This window comes from Bos mutus, chromosome 10 (assembly GCF_027580195.1).
Source record: "Bos mutus isolate GX-2022 chromosome 10, NWIPB_WYAK_1.1, whole genome shotgun sequence".
Classification (NCBI taxonomy): Eukaryota; Metazoa; Chordata; class Mammalia; order Artiodactyla; family Bovidae; genus Bos; species Bos mutus.
Genome location: NC_091626.1, coordinates 11362369 through 11375420, shown reverse-complemented (window position 1 = coordinate 11375420; position 13052 = coordinate 11362369). Strand labels below are relative to the sequence as shown.

The 13052-nt window shown below is 40.7% G+C and overlaps 1 protein-coding gene across 1 annotated transcript in view; it reads right to left on the bottom strand.

Annotated features, from left to right (window-relative positions):
* The window catches only part of ANKDD1A (ankyrin repeat and death domain containing 1A), a 55452-nt gene that overhangs the window by 41387 nt on the left and 1013 nt on the right, over nucleotides 1–13052 (bottom strand).

Genomic DNA, 13052 nt, shown 5'->3' with positions numbered 1-13052 from the left:
GTCCTACTCTGTAGATCGGCGTGTCAGGCACTGAAAGGGGCACCTTAGGTGGAGTCCTAGTCTGTAGTTCAGTGGTCAGGTGTTTGATGGGCCAGCCTCTCTATTGTTGATGCTGGCATGTGGCGAGAGAGAGGCTATGGTGTTGGCTCCACCCCTTACGTGTGACTCAGCAGTATCTCCTTGCTTCCATGGCTGCCTGGTTTTCCTCCACTGCCATTTCCCAAGACGATTTCCTCCCTCACATCCCCTTGATCTGTCCCGCTGCGTTCAACAGCAGCCCTCACCCAGGAATTGCTCCACAATTCCTAAACTCCAACTCCCAGCCACTGCCCCTTCCAGGAGACCCACATCCCCCTGCCCCACCTCACCCCGGTGAATGTATGGCTGCTGCAAGGACTGTCTGATTCTCATTCCATTTAGGCTGCCACAGATGAGCTGTTTCACTCTCAGCCTTAAATGTTTCTCCTTTGACTCAGACAATTGCCCCATGTGGGGATTGGACCCCTGCTTCAGTTCCCCACCCGCCCAGGGCAGGTCCGGTCCTACTAACACTCCTGTTTTTCCCCCTAGTTGCTTTTTTCTACCGAGTTTTGCGTGGTTCTATATATTCTTTTCCATGGGTCAGGTTCTCCTGTCTGCTCTCAGCTGGTGTTCTGCATGCACTTCTGTGTCTGAAAGTGTATTCCTGATGTATCCATGGAGAAAGATGTACTCCACATCCACCTACTCCTTTGCCATCTTGTTCTCTCCCATGTCTCTGCTTTAAAACATCGAGCCTAGATATCTTAAAGACAAGATCTTTTGGATCTCTTCAGGTAATGCATGCATGGGAACATGATGATCCACAATTTCCCAAAATATACTGAAGGAACTCTGAAGTAAAATAATCTATACTTCGATTCTGCCGGGTGCAAAACGGCTTTCCTGGTCTCCTCAGGAAGCCATATTTTTGCACAGTCTAAAAATATTATACCACCCTTATCACTTAGAGAATGATGGAAACCCTCCCAAAGTCCAAGTTTCCAGAAACCAGCCAAGGGCCAGCTATGCAAGCAGGTCTGTGTAATAATAGCAGGCTCAGGCCTGTTTTGTTAGCTCTTTTCTACACACAACTTTTCTAAGATGAAAGAGAAGCATCATTCTAAACTGATATTGTATATACATAAAATATAAAAGAATAATCCGATAAACTATTAAAATGAATAAAAGTTTACAAGTATGGCTTAAAATAAAAGCAATATAAGTCAACAACATTTTTATGTACCAGAAGCTCTACAAAAACAAGCCAAATAAAGGTCCTGTTTGCAATAACATGCATACAGCCTGGGAATAGTCTTAACAAGGTACATAGTGATGTTATGAAGAAAAAAATGCATATTATATTAAAAATATAAAGTAAGACTTGGAAAAGTGACCAGTTAATTTTCCTAGTTATATTCCTAGTTAGAAAGACTGAATATGAAAAGAACTAATTTATAGGTTTAATCAAAATGTCTACTGCTCTGAATTACTTCTTTAAAAGAACAGTAATTTTTGCCCACATTGACAAAATGATCGTAAAGTTCACTTGGAGAATAAAAAAGGAAGAAAGTACTGAACAAAAATTAGTTGTGAGAGGATCAATTCTATTCTATTTTAATCATATAAAGATATGGTAATTAAAACAATGTGATGTATGACAAAGAAAACCCTCAATTAATGAAAACCCCAAAAATAGATCTTACTATATACATGACAAAGAATGCATCTCAAATCAATGAGGAAGAGAAAGATTAATCAAAATAGAATGTAGGATAACTGTTTAACAATTTGGAACACACTAATCTAAGCCCTAATTAGTCTTTAGAGAAAACCAAGCATGTCTTATCTTTTTATTATCTCCAATGGCCATCATATGACCAAATTAAAACCCAAGGTATGTGTTTGGCTTTGTAAAGTATTTACAGTTACAGTTTATATGCAGCTCTCTATGTAAAAAAAAAAAAAAAAAGTTAAAATAAGAGAGTAGACAGTCCTGGGGAAAAAATCTCCAAGGGTTAATAATCTCTATTATTCGTGTCTGACTCTTTGTGACCCATGGACTGTAGCTCCCCAGGATCCTCTGTCCGTGGAATTCTCCAGACAAGAATACTGGAGTGTGTTGCCATGCCCTCCTCCAAGGGATCTTCCCAACCCAGGGTCGATCCTGTGTCTTATGTCTCCTGTATTGGCAGGTAGGTTCTTTACCACTAGCGCCACCTGGGAAGCCCCGTGTAATACTGCACAGCAGACTAAACTGGAAGGACATATTTCAGATTAGAAACAGGAGTCATATTAAAGTGATATGATTATGGAAAATTATTACTTTTAAATTAAAAAATTATAATTAATTAAAGCTAGATTTTCCTCACTACTTCCAAATGAGTTCTTTTAAATGACACAAAAATTTAACTTCAAAACTCTTAACAAAATCTGACAGACCTGATTTATTTACATTTCTCCTCTAGAGGGAGCAGAAGTACTTGAAATACATTCTCTCCAAACCCATCTAGCTTGCTGTAGTCAAGGGTCTTGGAATTGCAAGCAACTTAGTCGCCCAGTCATGTCCAACTCTTTGCGACCCCACGGACCATAGCCCGCCAGTCTTCACTGTCCATGGGATTCTCCAGGCAAGAATACTGGAGTGGGTTGCCATGCTCTCCTCCAGGGGATCTTCCCAACCCAGGTATCGAACCCAGGTCTCCCGCATTGCAGGCGGATTCTTTACAGTCTAAGCCATCAGGGAAGCTCAAGCACTTTCCCTTATTGACTACATAGCCAAATAGCCCCAGTTGATCTATTGCTTATAGGAAGAGTGTATAAATGCTTGCTGTTTCTCTTTAGCTACCAATTGTCAAAGTAAAAAGTCAATTTACAAGCCATCTCAATGGTGACTTATGAGTTCTTTCTATCTTGATCTTTATATAGACACATGAATTTTTATAATTCAGTTTGATTCAAATCTACTAAATATTTTCCTTTTTTTTTTTTTTTTTTTGTTCAAATTGTTTCAACTTTGGGCAGTGGCTGGATTCCCTATTTTTTGAACTTAGATTTACAGATAATGTTCCCGCCTCTGGACACCATCCCATGCCTTAATTTATGCTTAATAATTTTTTGCTAATGTTCTTTTCTATCATCAATTTAGGTGAAATCTTTATTATACATATTTCCATGTGTTTTTGTCTAATATAAACAACTTCTTGCCTTTTAATTTTCAACTTAATTCATGACCATAAAAAGTATTTATCCCTGGCCTACCAAATAAGTAGTTTGTTGTTCGCTTTTTTTTTTTTTTCCAGTTTTTAAACTTTTATTGTTTTTATCCCTCCCACTGTCATTGTCTTCACAGAGGGTAGTCAGGAGCCAGGGAATGATAGGTCTTCTATGCAAAGTGGAAGAATTTAGACTTTAATCTGAAGGCAGTGGGGAAACAGTGACTAGTTATAAACAGGGGAGCATCATGATCACGTCTCCTTTTTGCAAGGATCACTCAGGCCATAATATAAATAACTGAACAGAGGTGAACAGAGCTAGAGGCTGGAAAACCTGTGAGAAGACTCCTAACCTACAGTCATTCAAGCTAGTTACATAGTTTTTTTTATTTCCCAGTGCAGATAAAAGTTATGTCTATACTATTTTATACTCTATTAAATGTGAAATAGTATTATGTCTAAAAAAGTGTACATACCTTTATTTAAAACTACATTACTGCTAAAAAAAAAAAAAGTGCTAGCCATCACCTGAGCCTTCAGCAAGTCATACTGTTTTGCTGTTAGAGGATCTCTACCTGATGTTGATGGCTCATGACTGATCATGGCAGTGGTTGCTGAGGTTGGGTTGGCTGTGGCATTTTTTAAAATAAGACAACAGTGAAGTTTGCCATACTGATGGACTCTTCTTTTCACAAATGACTTCTCTGTAGTATGCAGGGCTGATAGCATTTTATTCACCGTAGAATTTCTTTCGAAACTGGAATCAATTCTCTCAGACTCTGCTGCAACTTTATTAACTAAAGTTAGGCAATATTCTACATCCTTTGTTATCATTTCAACTATCTTCACACCATCTTTACCAAGAGCAGATTACATCTCAAGAAACCATTTTCTTTGTTCATTCATAAGAAGCAACTCCTTATCCATTCAGGTGTTTTTTTTTTTTTTTTTTTACCTTTTTATTTTATATTGGGAATAGTGGTAGCTCAGAGAGTAAAAATCCACCTGAAATGCGGGAGACCTGGGTTTGATCCCTGGATTGGGAAGATTCCCTAGAGAAGGGAATGGCAACCCACTCCAGTATTCTTGCCTGGAGAATCCCATGGACAGAGGAGCCTGGGGGGCTGCAGTCCATGGGGTCACAAAGAGTTGGACATGACTGACCGCTTAAGCACAGCAGCACATAGTTGATTAACAATATTGTGTTAGTTTCAGGTGTATAGCAAAGTGATTCAGCTATACATATACATGCATCTATTCTTTTTCAAATTCTTTTCCCATTTAGTCTGTTACAAAGTATTGAGCAGTGTTCCCCGTGCTATACACTAGGTCCTTGTTGGTTATTATCATGAGATTGCAGCAGTTCAGTCACATCTTCAGGCTCCACTTCCAATTCTAGTTCTTTTGCTATTTCTCCACATCTGTAGTCACTTCCTCCACTGAAGCTTTCCTCAAAATCATCCATGAGGGTTGGAATCAATTTCTTCCAAACTTCTATTAAGGTTGATAATTTGACCTCTTCCCATGAATCATGAATGTTCTTAAAATAAACCATGTTGCAAACAGATGTGCTGCTTTGATGATTTATTGTTCCATTTATAGAGCACAGGCATAGTACACAATTATTATGGATTCTTAAGAATTCTTATGGAAATTCTTAAGAAAAATCCCTAGTATTTCTGGACTGATAAATGAGCACTAACTTCAACCAAAAGTCACCAGTGGCATGAATTCAGGCATGAATTCCTAAAAATACAGCCTGTCCTTTGAAGCTTTGAAACCAGGCATTGACTTCTCTCCATCTGTGAATGTCCTGGATGGCATCTTCCTTCAATAGAAGGCTATTTTGTCTACACTGAAAATCACTGTTTAGTGTAGCCACCTTCATTAATGATCTTAGCTAGATCTTCTATCAGATCTTAGCTGCTGCTGCTGCTAAGTCGCTTCAGTCGTGTCCGACTCTGTGCAACCCCATAGACAGCAGCCCACTAGGCTCCTGCGTCCATGGGATTTCCCAGGCAAGAGTACTGGAGTGGGGTGCCATTGCTTTCTCCGAGACCTTAGCTAGATCTGCTTTATTTTGTACTTTTATGTTATAGAGATGCTTCTTTCCTTAAATCTCCTGAATCAACCCCTGTTAGCTTCAGACTTTTCTTCTGCAGTTTCCTCACCTCTCTCAACCTTCACAGAATGGAAGAGAATTAGGGCCTTTTTCTGGACTAGGCTTTGGCTTAAGAGAATGTTGTGGCTGCTTTGATTTTCTATTTTAGGCAGTAAAATGTCTCCATATCAGCAAATAATGCTGTTTGGCTTTTTATTGTTCATGTGTTTACTGAAGTAGCACTTTTAACTTCCTTAAGAAGTTTTCCTTTTCCTTCACAACTTGGCTGTTTGGCTCAAGAGACCTAGCTTTAGCCTATCTCAGCTTTTGACATGTCTTCCTCACTAAGCTTTGTTTAAACTGAGAGAATTGCAGCTCTTCCTTTCACTTGAACACTTACAGGCCATGACAGGCCATTGCTATTAACTGGCCTAACATCAATAATGCTGTGTCTCAGAATGGGAGGCCCGAGGAGAAGGAGAGAGATAAGGTATCAGCCTGTCAGTAGAGCAGTCCAAACATATACATTTGATCCACTTAGTTCACTGTCTTATATGGGAGCAGTTCGGACCAACCCCAAACAATGACAATAGTAACAGCAAAGATCAGTGATCACAGATCACCATAACAAATAAAATAACAACAAAAAAGCTTGAAATACTATGAGCATCACCAAAATGTGGTACAGATCAAATGCCGTGGGGAAAACAGTGCCAGTAGACTTGCTTGATTCAGGGTTGCCATAAAACTTTGATTTGTTAAAAAAACAAACAAAAAACCCCAAAAAACAAAAACCACAGTATATGTGAATCACAATAAAATGTAGTTTTTACTGAAACATGCCTGCCTTTATAAATGCCAAGCTCCATGGCAGATTGTCTTAATTTGGATCTAAAAGGCCACAATTTCCCAGTTAACGTACTTTCCAACTCCTGGAAGTAATTATGCACTGTTTCTATTTGAAATTGCCCACATCCCTTCTTCCTTTTCTCTTGGACAACCTCCTTCTCCTCTCCATCAATTCTGCCAAAAGAGCTCTTAGCAGGGTCACCAATGGAGTACCTTCTGCAAAAGTCAGTGACCACTTCTCTGCATCCATCAGGTTAAACCCTCAGCAGCACCGGCTCAGCCCATTGCTCCACTCTGTTCATTCAACACATATTTATCAAGCGCTTGGTAAGAATCGGCCTGCAATGCAGGAGACCCTGGTTCGATTCCTGGGTCGGGAAGATCCACTAGAGAAGGGATAGGCTACCCACTCCAGTATTATTGGGCTTCTCTGGTGGCTCAGATGGTAAAGAATCCACTTGCAATGTGGGAGACCTGGGTTCGATCCTTGGGTTGGGAAGACCCCCTGGAGAAAGGAAAGGCAATCCACCCCAGTATTCTGGCCTGGAGAATTCCATAGACTGTATAATACATGGAGTCGAAAAGAGTCAGACAAGACTGAGCGACTTTCACTTTCACTACTCTCTGGCAGGCACTGTTCTAGTTCCTGGGATGATACATCACTGAATTAAAGTGACCAAGATCCCTTCCTTCTAGGAACTGAAATTCTTTCAGAGGGAGATAGTCAACAAGCAAATGACAAAAAATAACAAAATCACATGGTGTGTTACAAGGCAGTAGGGCTATGGAGAAGAGAAACCACAGAACTCAGCCATGGCCTGTGGAATTCCCCTTTGACACACAGATATCATCATAACAAAACACACCCTATGTAACAAAAAATTTAATAATATCAAATCAAATTGTAGGATATATCTATATATGCCCACATGATAAAATTAACCACATTTTTATCTGCTGTCTTTCTTAAGTCAATACTCTTCCCCCTCCTACTTCTCTTGGATTTGATATGATACTGGAGAGAATAAAAAGTAGAAACTCAGGGGCAGGGGTGGTGGGGATTTACAAGGTCTTAATTTGTTTTAGTTGCAAAATATTCCATTGAACAGATACATCTAACATATTTATATGTCTCTTTTCCTTGACATTTAGGCTGCTGCTGCTGCTGCTAAGTCACTTCAGTCGTGTCCGACTCTGTGCAACCCCATAGACAGCAGCACACCAGGCTCCCCCGTCCCTGGGATTCTCTAGGCAAGAACACTGGAGTAGGTTGCCATTTCCTTTTCCAGACATTTAGGCTAGTTCCTAAGAAAAACATACAAATAATAATGAAAGGAACTTCCTTAGACATAGAACTTCAAGCATTTATCCTTTCAGTTTGGTCATATGTAAGAGGAGTATATCTCTGACCTTTCTTATAGAATTGATAGAAAAAGTAATGAGGTAATGTGTACTAAGCCTTTAACAGTTTAGGGAATATAATAAGCCCTTGGGCCTCCCTGGTGGCTAAGTGCCATAGAATTGATGGTTTTGAACTGTGGTGTTAGAGAAGACTCTTCAGAGTCCCTTGGACAGCAAGGAGATCAAACCAGTCAATGCTAAAGGAAATCAGTCCTGAATATTCATTGGAAGGACTGATGCTGAAGCTGGAACTCCAATAGTTTGCCCACCTGATGTGAAGAACTGACATATTGTAAAAGACCCTGATGCTGAGAAGGATTGAAGGCAGGAGGAGAAGGGGACAACAGGATGAGATGGTTGGATGGCATCACCAACTCGATGGACATGAGTTTGAGCAAGCTCTGGGAGTTGGTGACAGACAGGGAAGCCTGGAGTGCTGCAGTCCATGGGGTTGCAAAGAGTTGGACATGATTGAGCGACTGAACTGAACTGAATACATATTTCAGTATAAGGTATTCATTATACTTTAAAAAATTTATTGGACTATAGTTGCTTTACAATATTGTATTAATTTCTACTGTACAGCAGACTGGATCAGCTATATGTATACATATATTCCCTCTTTTTGGATTTCCTTCCCATTTAAGTCACCACAGAGCACTGAGTAGAGTTCTCTGTGCTGTACAATAGGTTCTTTTACTAATCTCTTTTATACGTAGTATCAAGAGTGTATATGTGTCAACCCCTATCTCTCAATTCATCCCACTTCCCTTTTCCCCTTGGTATCCATACATTTGTTCTCTACATCCATATCTCTATTTCTGCTTTGTAAATAAGATCATCTATATCAGTTTTTTCAGATTCCACATGTGTGCGTCTATGTACAATATTTGTCTTTCTCTTTCTGACTTAAACTTCACTCTGTCTGACAGTCTCTAGGTCCATCCACATCTCCACAAATGACCCAATTTCATTCCTTTTTATGGCTGAGTAATATAGCTGGTTTTAGAAAAGGCAGAGGAACCAGAGATCAAATTGCCAACATCTGCTGGATCATGGAAAAAGCAAGAGAGTTCCAGAAAAACATCTATTTCTGCTTTATTGACTATACCAAAGCCCTTGACTGTGTGGATCACAAGAAACTGTGGAAAACTCTGAAAGAGATGGGAATACCAGACCTCCTGACCTGCCTCTTGAGAAATCTATATGCAGGTCAGGAAGCAACAGTTAGAACTGGACATGGAACAACAGACTGGTTCCAAATAGGAAAAGGAGTACGTCAAGGCTGTATATTGTCACCCTGCTTATTTAACTTCTATGCAGAGTACATCATGAGAAACGCTGGGCTGGATGAAGCACAAGCTGGAATCAAGATTGCCGGGAGAAATATCAATAGCCTCCGATATGCAGATGACACCACCCTTATGGCAGAAAGTGAAGAGGAACTCAAAAGCCTCTTGATGAGTGTGAAAGAGGAGAATGAAAAAGTTGGCTTAAAGCTCAACATTCAGAAAACTAAGATCATGGCATCTGGTCCCATCACTTCATGGCAAATAGATGGGGAAACAGTGGAAACAGTGTCAGACTTTATTTTTTGGGGCTCCAAAATCACTGCAGATGGTGATTGCAGCCATGAAATTAAAAGATGCTTACTCCTTGGAAGGAAAGTTATGACCAACCTAGACAGCATATTCAAAAGCAGAGACATTACTTTGCCAACAAAGGTCGGTAGTCAAGGCTATGGTGTTTCCAGTGGTCATGTATGGATGTGAGAGTTGGACTGAGAAGAAAGCTGAGTGCCAAGAATTGATGCTTTTGAACTGTGGTGTTGGAGAAGACTCTTGAGAGTCCCTTGGACTGCAAGGAGATCCAACCAGTCCATTCTAAAGGAGATCAGTCCTGGGTGTTCTTTGGAAGGAATGATGCTCAAGGTGAAACTCCAGTACTTTGGCCACCTCATGCGAAGAGTTGACTCATTGGAAAAGACTGATGCTGGCAGGGATTGGGGGCAGGAGGAGAAGGGGACGACAGAGGATGAGATGGCTGGATGGCATCACTGACTCGATGGGACGTGAGTTTGAGTGAACTCCGGGAGTTGGTGATGGACAGGGAGGCCTGGGGTTCTGCGATTCATGGGGTCACAAACAGTCTGACACGACTGAGCGACTGAACTGAACTCAATATTCCATTGTACATATGTACCACATCTTCTTTACCCATTCCTCTGTTGAAAATTTGGAGAAGGCAATGGCACCCCACTCCAGTACTCTTGCCTGGAAAATCCCAAGGACGGAGGAGCCTGGAAGGCTGCAGTCCATGGCGTCTCGAAGAGTCGGACATGACTGAGCGACTTCACTTTCACTTTTCACTTTCATGCATTGGAGAAGGAAATGGCAACCCATTCTGGTGTTCTTGCCTGGAGAATCCCAGGGACGGGGGAGCCTGGTGGGCTGCCATCTGTGGGGTCGCACAGAGTCGGACATGACTGAAGCGACTTAGCAGCAGCAGCAGCAGCAGCAGCTGTTGAACATTTAGGTTTCTTCCATGTCCTGGCTACTGTAAATAGCACTGCAATAAAAACTGAGGTGCTTGTGTCTTTTTGAATTATGGTTTTCTCTGGGTTTATGCTCAGCATCATTATACTTTTAAGTTTTTTAAGAATAAGTATAGCAAAATTTACATATAATATCACAAGTAGGGGGAAAAGATGTACGTAGCAGAAAAATTGAAAGAAACACACATCAGAATGTTAAGAGTGGACATTTTTGATGGATTCACTCATGGATGACTTTTTTCTTCTATTTTTCCAAAATTTCTATAACGAGTTGATACCTTATATAAACAAGTTGAATAACCATAGCCTTACTTTTGTGTTATATGTGCTTTTCTACCTTATAGTTGGTTCTGTTCTTAGACACAAAGCTTTCTGGTAAAAGAAAATGTTCATGATTATATTAGATTCTTTGTCCTCTATCAATCTTAAAAAGGAAATTAGAATCACAGGTAACTTGACTTCCTAACATTATTGAAGTGACTCATTTAATCTAACCCCTTGTGCTAATAAACAGTTGTGGATTTCCCTTTCTCATATTTCCTGTCTGAGGACAAGAGAACTGTTGTATTCTCACCTCCATTTGTAAAGCACTTTTTATTGACTCTGGTTTCAAAGACTTATCAAGTTGTTTCTCAATCCTGTGAGGATGTAATAAGTCCCACCAAGCCCTGGTTACACACACAGGCCTACTGAATGTAAATATAGCCAGGCATTAATTTGGCATATTAACTTATGCTTGTTTGATTTTTTTGCCCAGTACTTCCTGATACTTCAGACCATCCATCCCCTAGTTTTAGCAGTAGCTAGGGAGTTCTATGGAGAAGGCGATGGCACCCCACTCCAGTACTCTTGCCTGGAAAATCCCATGGATGGAGGAGCCTGGTAGGCTGCAGTCGCTAAGAGTCAGACACGACTGAGCGACTTCACTTTCACTTTTCACTTTCATGCACTGGAGAAGGAAATGGCAACCCACTCCAGTGTTCTTGCCTGGAGAATCCCAGGGACGGGGGAGCCTGGTGGGCTGCCGTCTATGGGGTTGCACAGAGTCGGACACGACTGAAGCGACTTGGCAGCAGCAGCAGCAGCAGGGAGTTCTATGCTGACTGCCTCAGAGAAAGGACAGTCTTAGCAGAACACAGGCATAAATTCTTAGCTTATGACTTTTAAAAGTCAAGACCTAGATGAGAGGAGATAAGGAAGAGCAGAGTTTCACCACTTCTCCCCTAGTAGTTTCATGGGATATGAATGAGGGAAGGTGAAGTTTAGGAGAACTGGGGAAGCTTAGATGTTAACACGGGGTTTCCTGGATAAGGTTGCTCTGTACCTCTCAGAGATTTGAGGGATCTGAGAGCATAGGAAACCCATGCTTCACTTCTTGGGTAAAAACAGGGCAAGCAGCAGGAAACGAGTGTTCTCTAAGCCTTATGTGGTATGGAAAAAGTGAGAATATTTCCCAGGAGCACAAAAGTCATGATGACAGAAAAGGAAGGTTTGATTAGTCTTCAGGTTTCACCCTTTAATCTGTCAACCTCAAGCTGCTGTAAGTTTTAGTTCTAGAATTTCCATTTTGTTCTTTTTTTGTTTTTATAGTTTCCATTTCTCTATTGAGATTCTCCACCTGCCCCCTCACAATTTTCCTTAATGTTGTGAATCAGTCTTGAAGTTAGTTTCTGTTCACTTAATTTTTTTTGTTTTTTTGATCCTTTAGTTGACTTTTTGCTATGTGTTTATGACTTCCTGGTAATGGTAGTGTCAGAATTGAGCTAGCAATGACACTAGCTGACAGACACCAAGAGTCTATTGTCAAAGCAGTCACTTTAAGTGGGGCAGGGCTCCATGTCATTAGAAATGCTGCCTAATGTGTGATGATTTCCAATTTTCAAATAAGGACAATCTTCTTGATCAGTTTTAAGAAACTGATAAGACCTTCCCATTCATTAAGAAACAGAATGGAAAGAGAATTGAAAACATTAGCATTTAACCCCCTGCCTTCCACCAAGTAGAAGAGTCCTCCAATAATTAATTTTTTTCTAAATAAAAAGCAGCTTCCTTGCATTTCCTGATATAAAGGTAATACATAGAAAAATTCACCAAGACAGAAAGGCATAAAGAAAAAAGTACTACCCAGAGAAATTACCATTAATATTTTGCTGAACATCCTTCTAGATGCTGCTCTGTACAAATACTTACGCATATAATTTTATATGAATGGAATGATTTACATGCTTTTAACTCCACATTATCAGTAAATACAGATACACCTCATCCTTTCTAATGATTTTTTATTGTGTTGCATAGGTGTATCAAAATCTATTAGACCAGTTCTCAATGGTAGGACATTGAGTGCATATCCTTGCACTTGGGGAAGGGAGGAGGCCTGGGAGGGGGATGGATCTGCCTAGGGAACTGGCCGAGTCGGGGTGGGGGGTGGGTTGGGTTGGACAGGGATGGGAAGCCATCCTGTGGGAGTAAAGGAAAGATTGCCTATGACCCTCCTTACAGAATGTAATTATCCATGCGGGCTTCCCTGGTGGCTCAGAAGGTAAAGAATCCGTCTGCAATGCAGGAGACCTGGGTTGGGAAGATTCCCCTGGAGGAGGACACGGCAACCCACTCCAGTATTCCTGCCTGGAGAATTCCCACGGACAGAGGAGCCTGGCGGGCTACAGTCCATGGGGTGGCAAAGAGTTGGACAGGATTGAGCAACTAAATACAGCACAGCACATGTTGGCTGTCAAACTGATGTTTGTTTTTAACATCAGCTCTTTTTCATGACTGAATAAATGACAGTAGGCAGTAAGAAACTACCAAACCAAATTTGTCATCTCCAGTCTCTGAAACTGTCATCAACCAATAAACTCTTCCAGGCATGGGTCGTGGGACTTATTTTATATATATATATATATATATATAT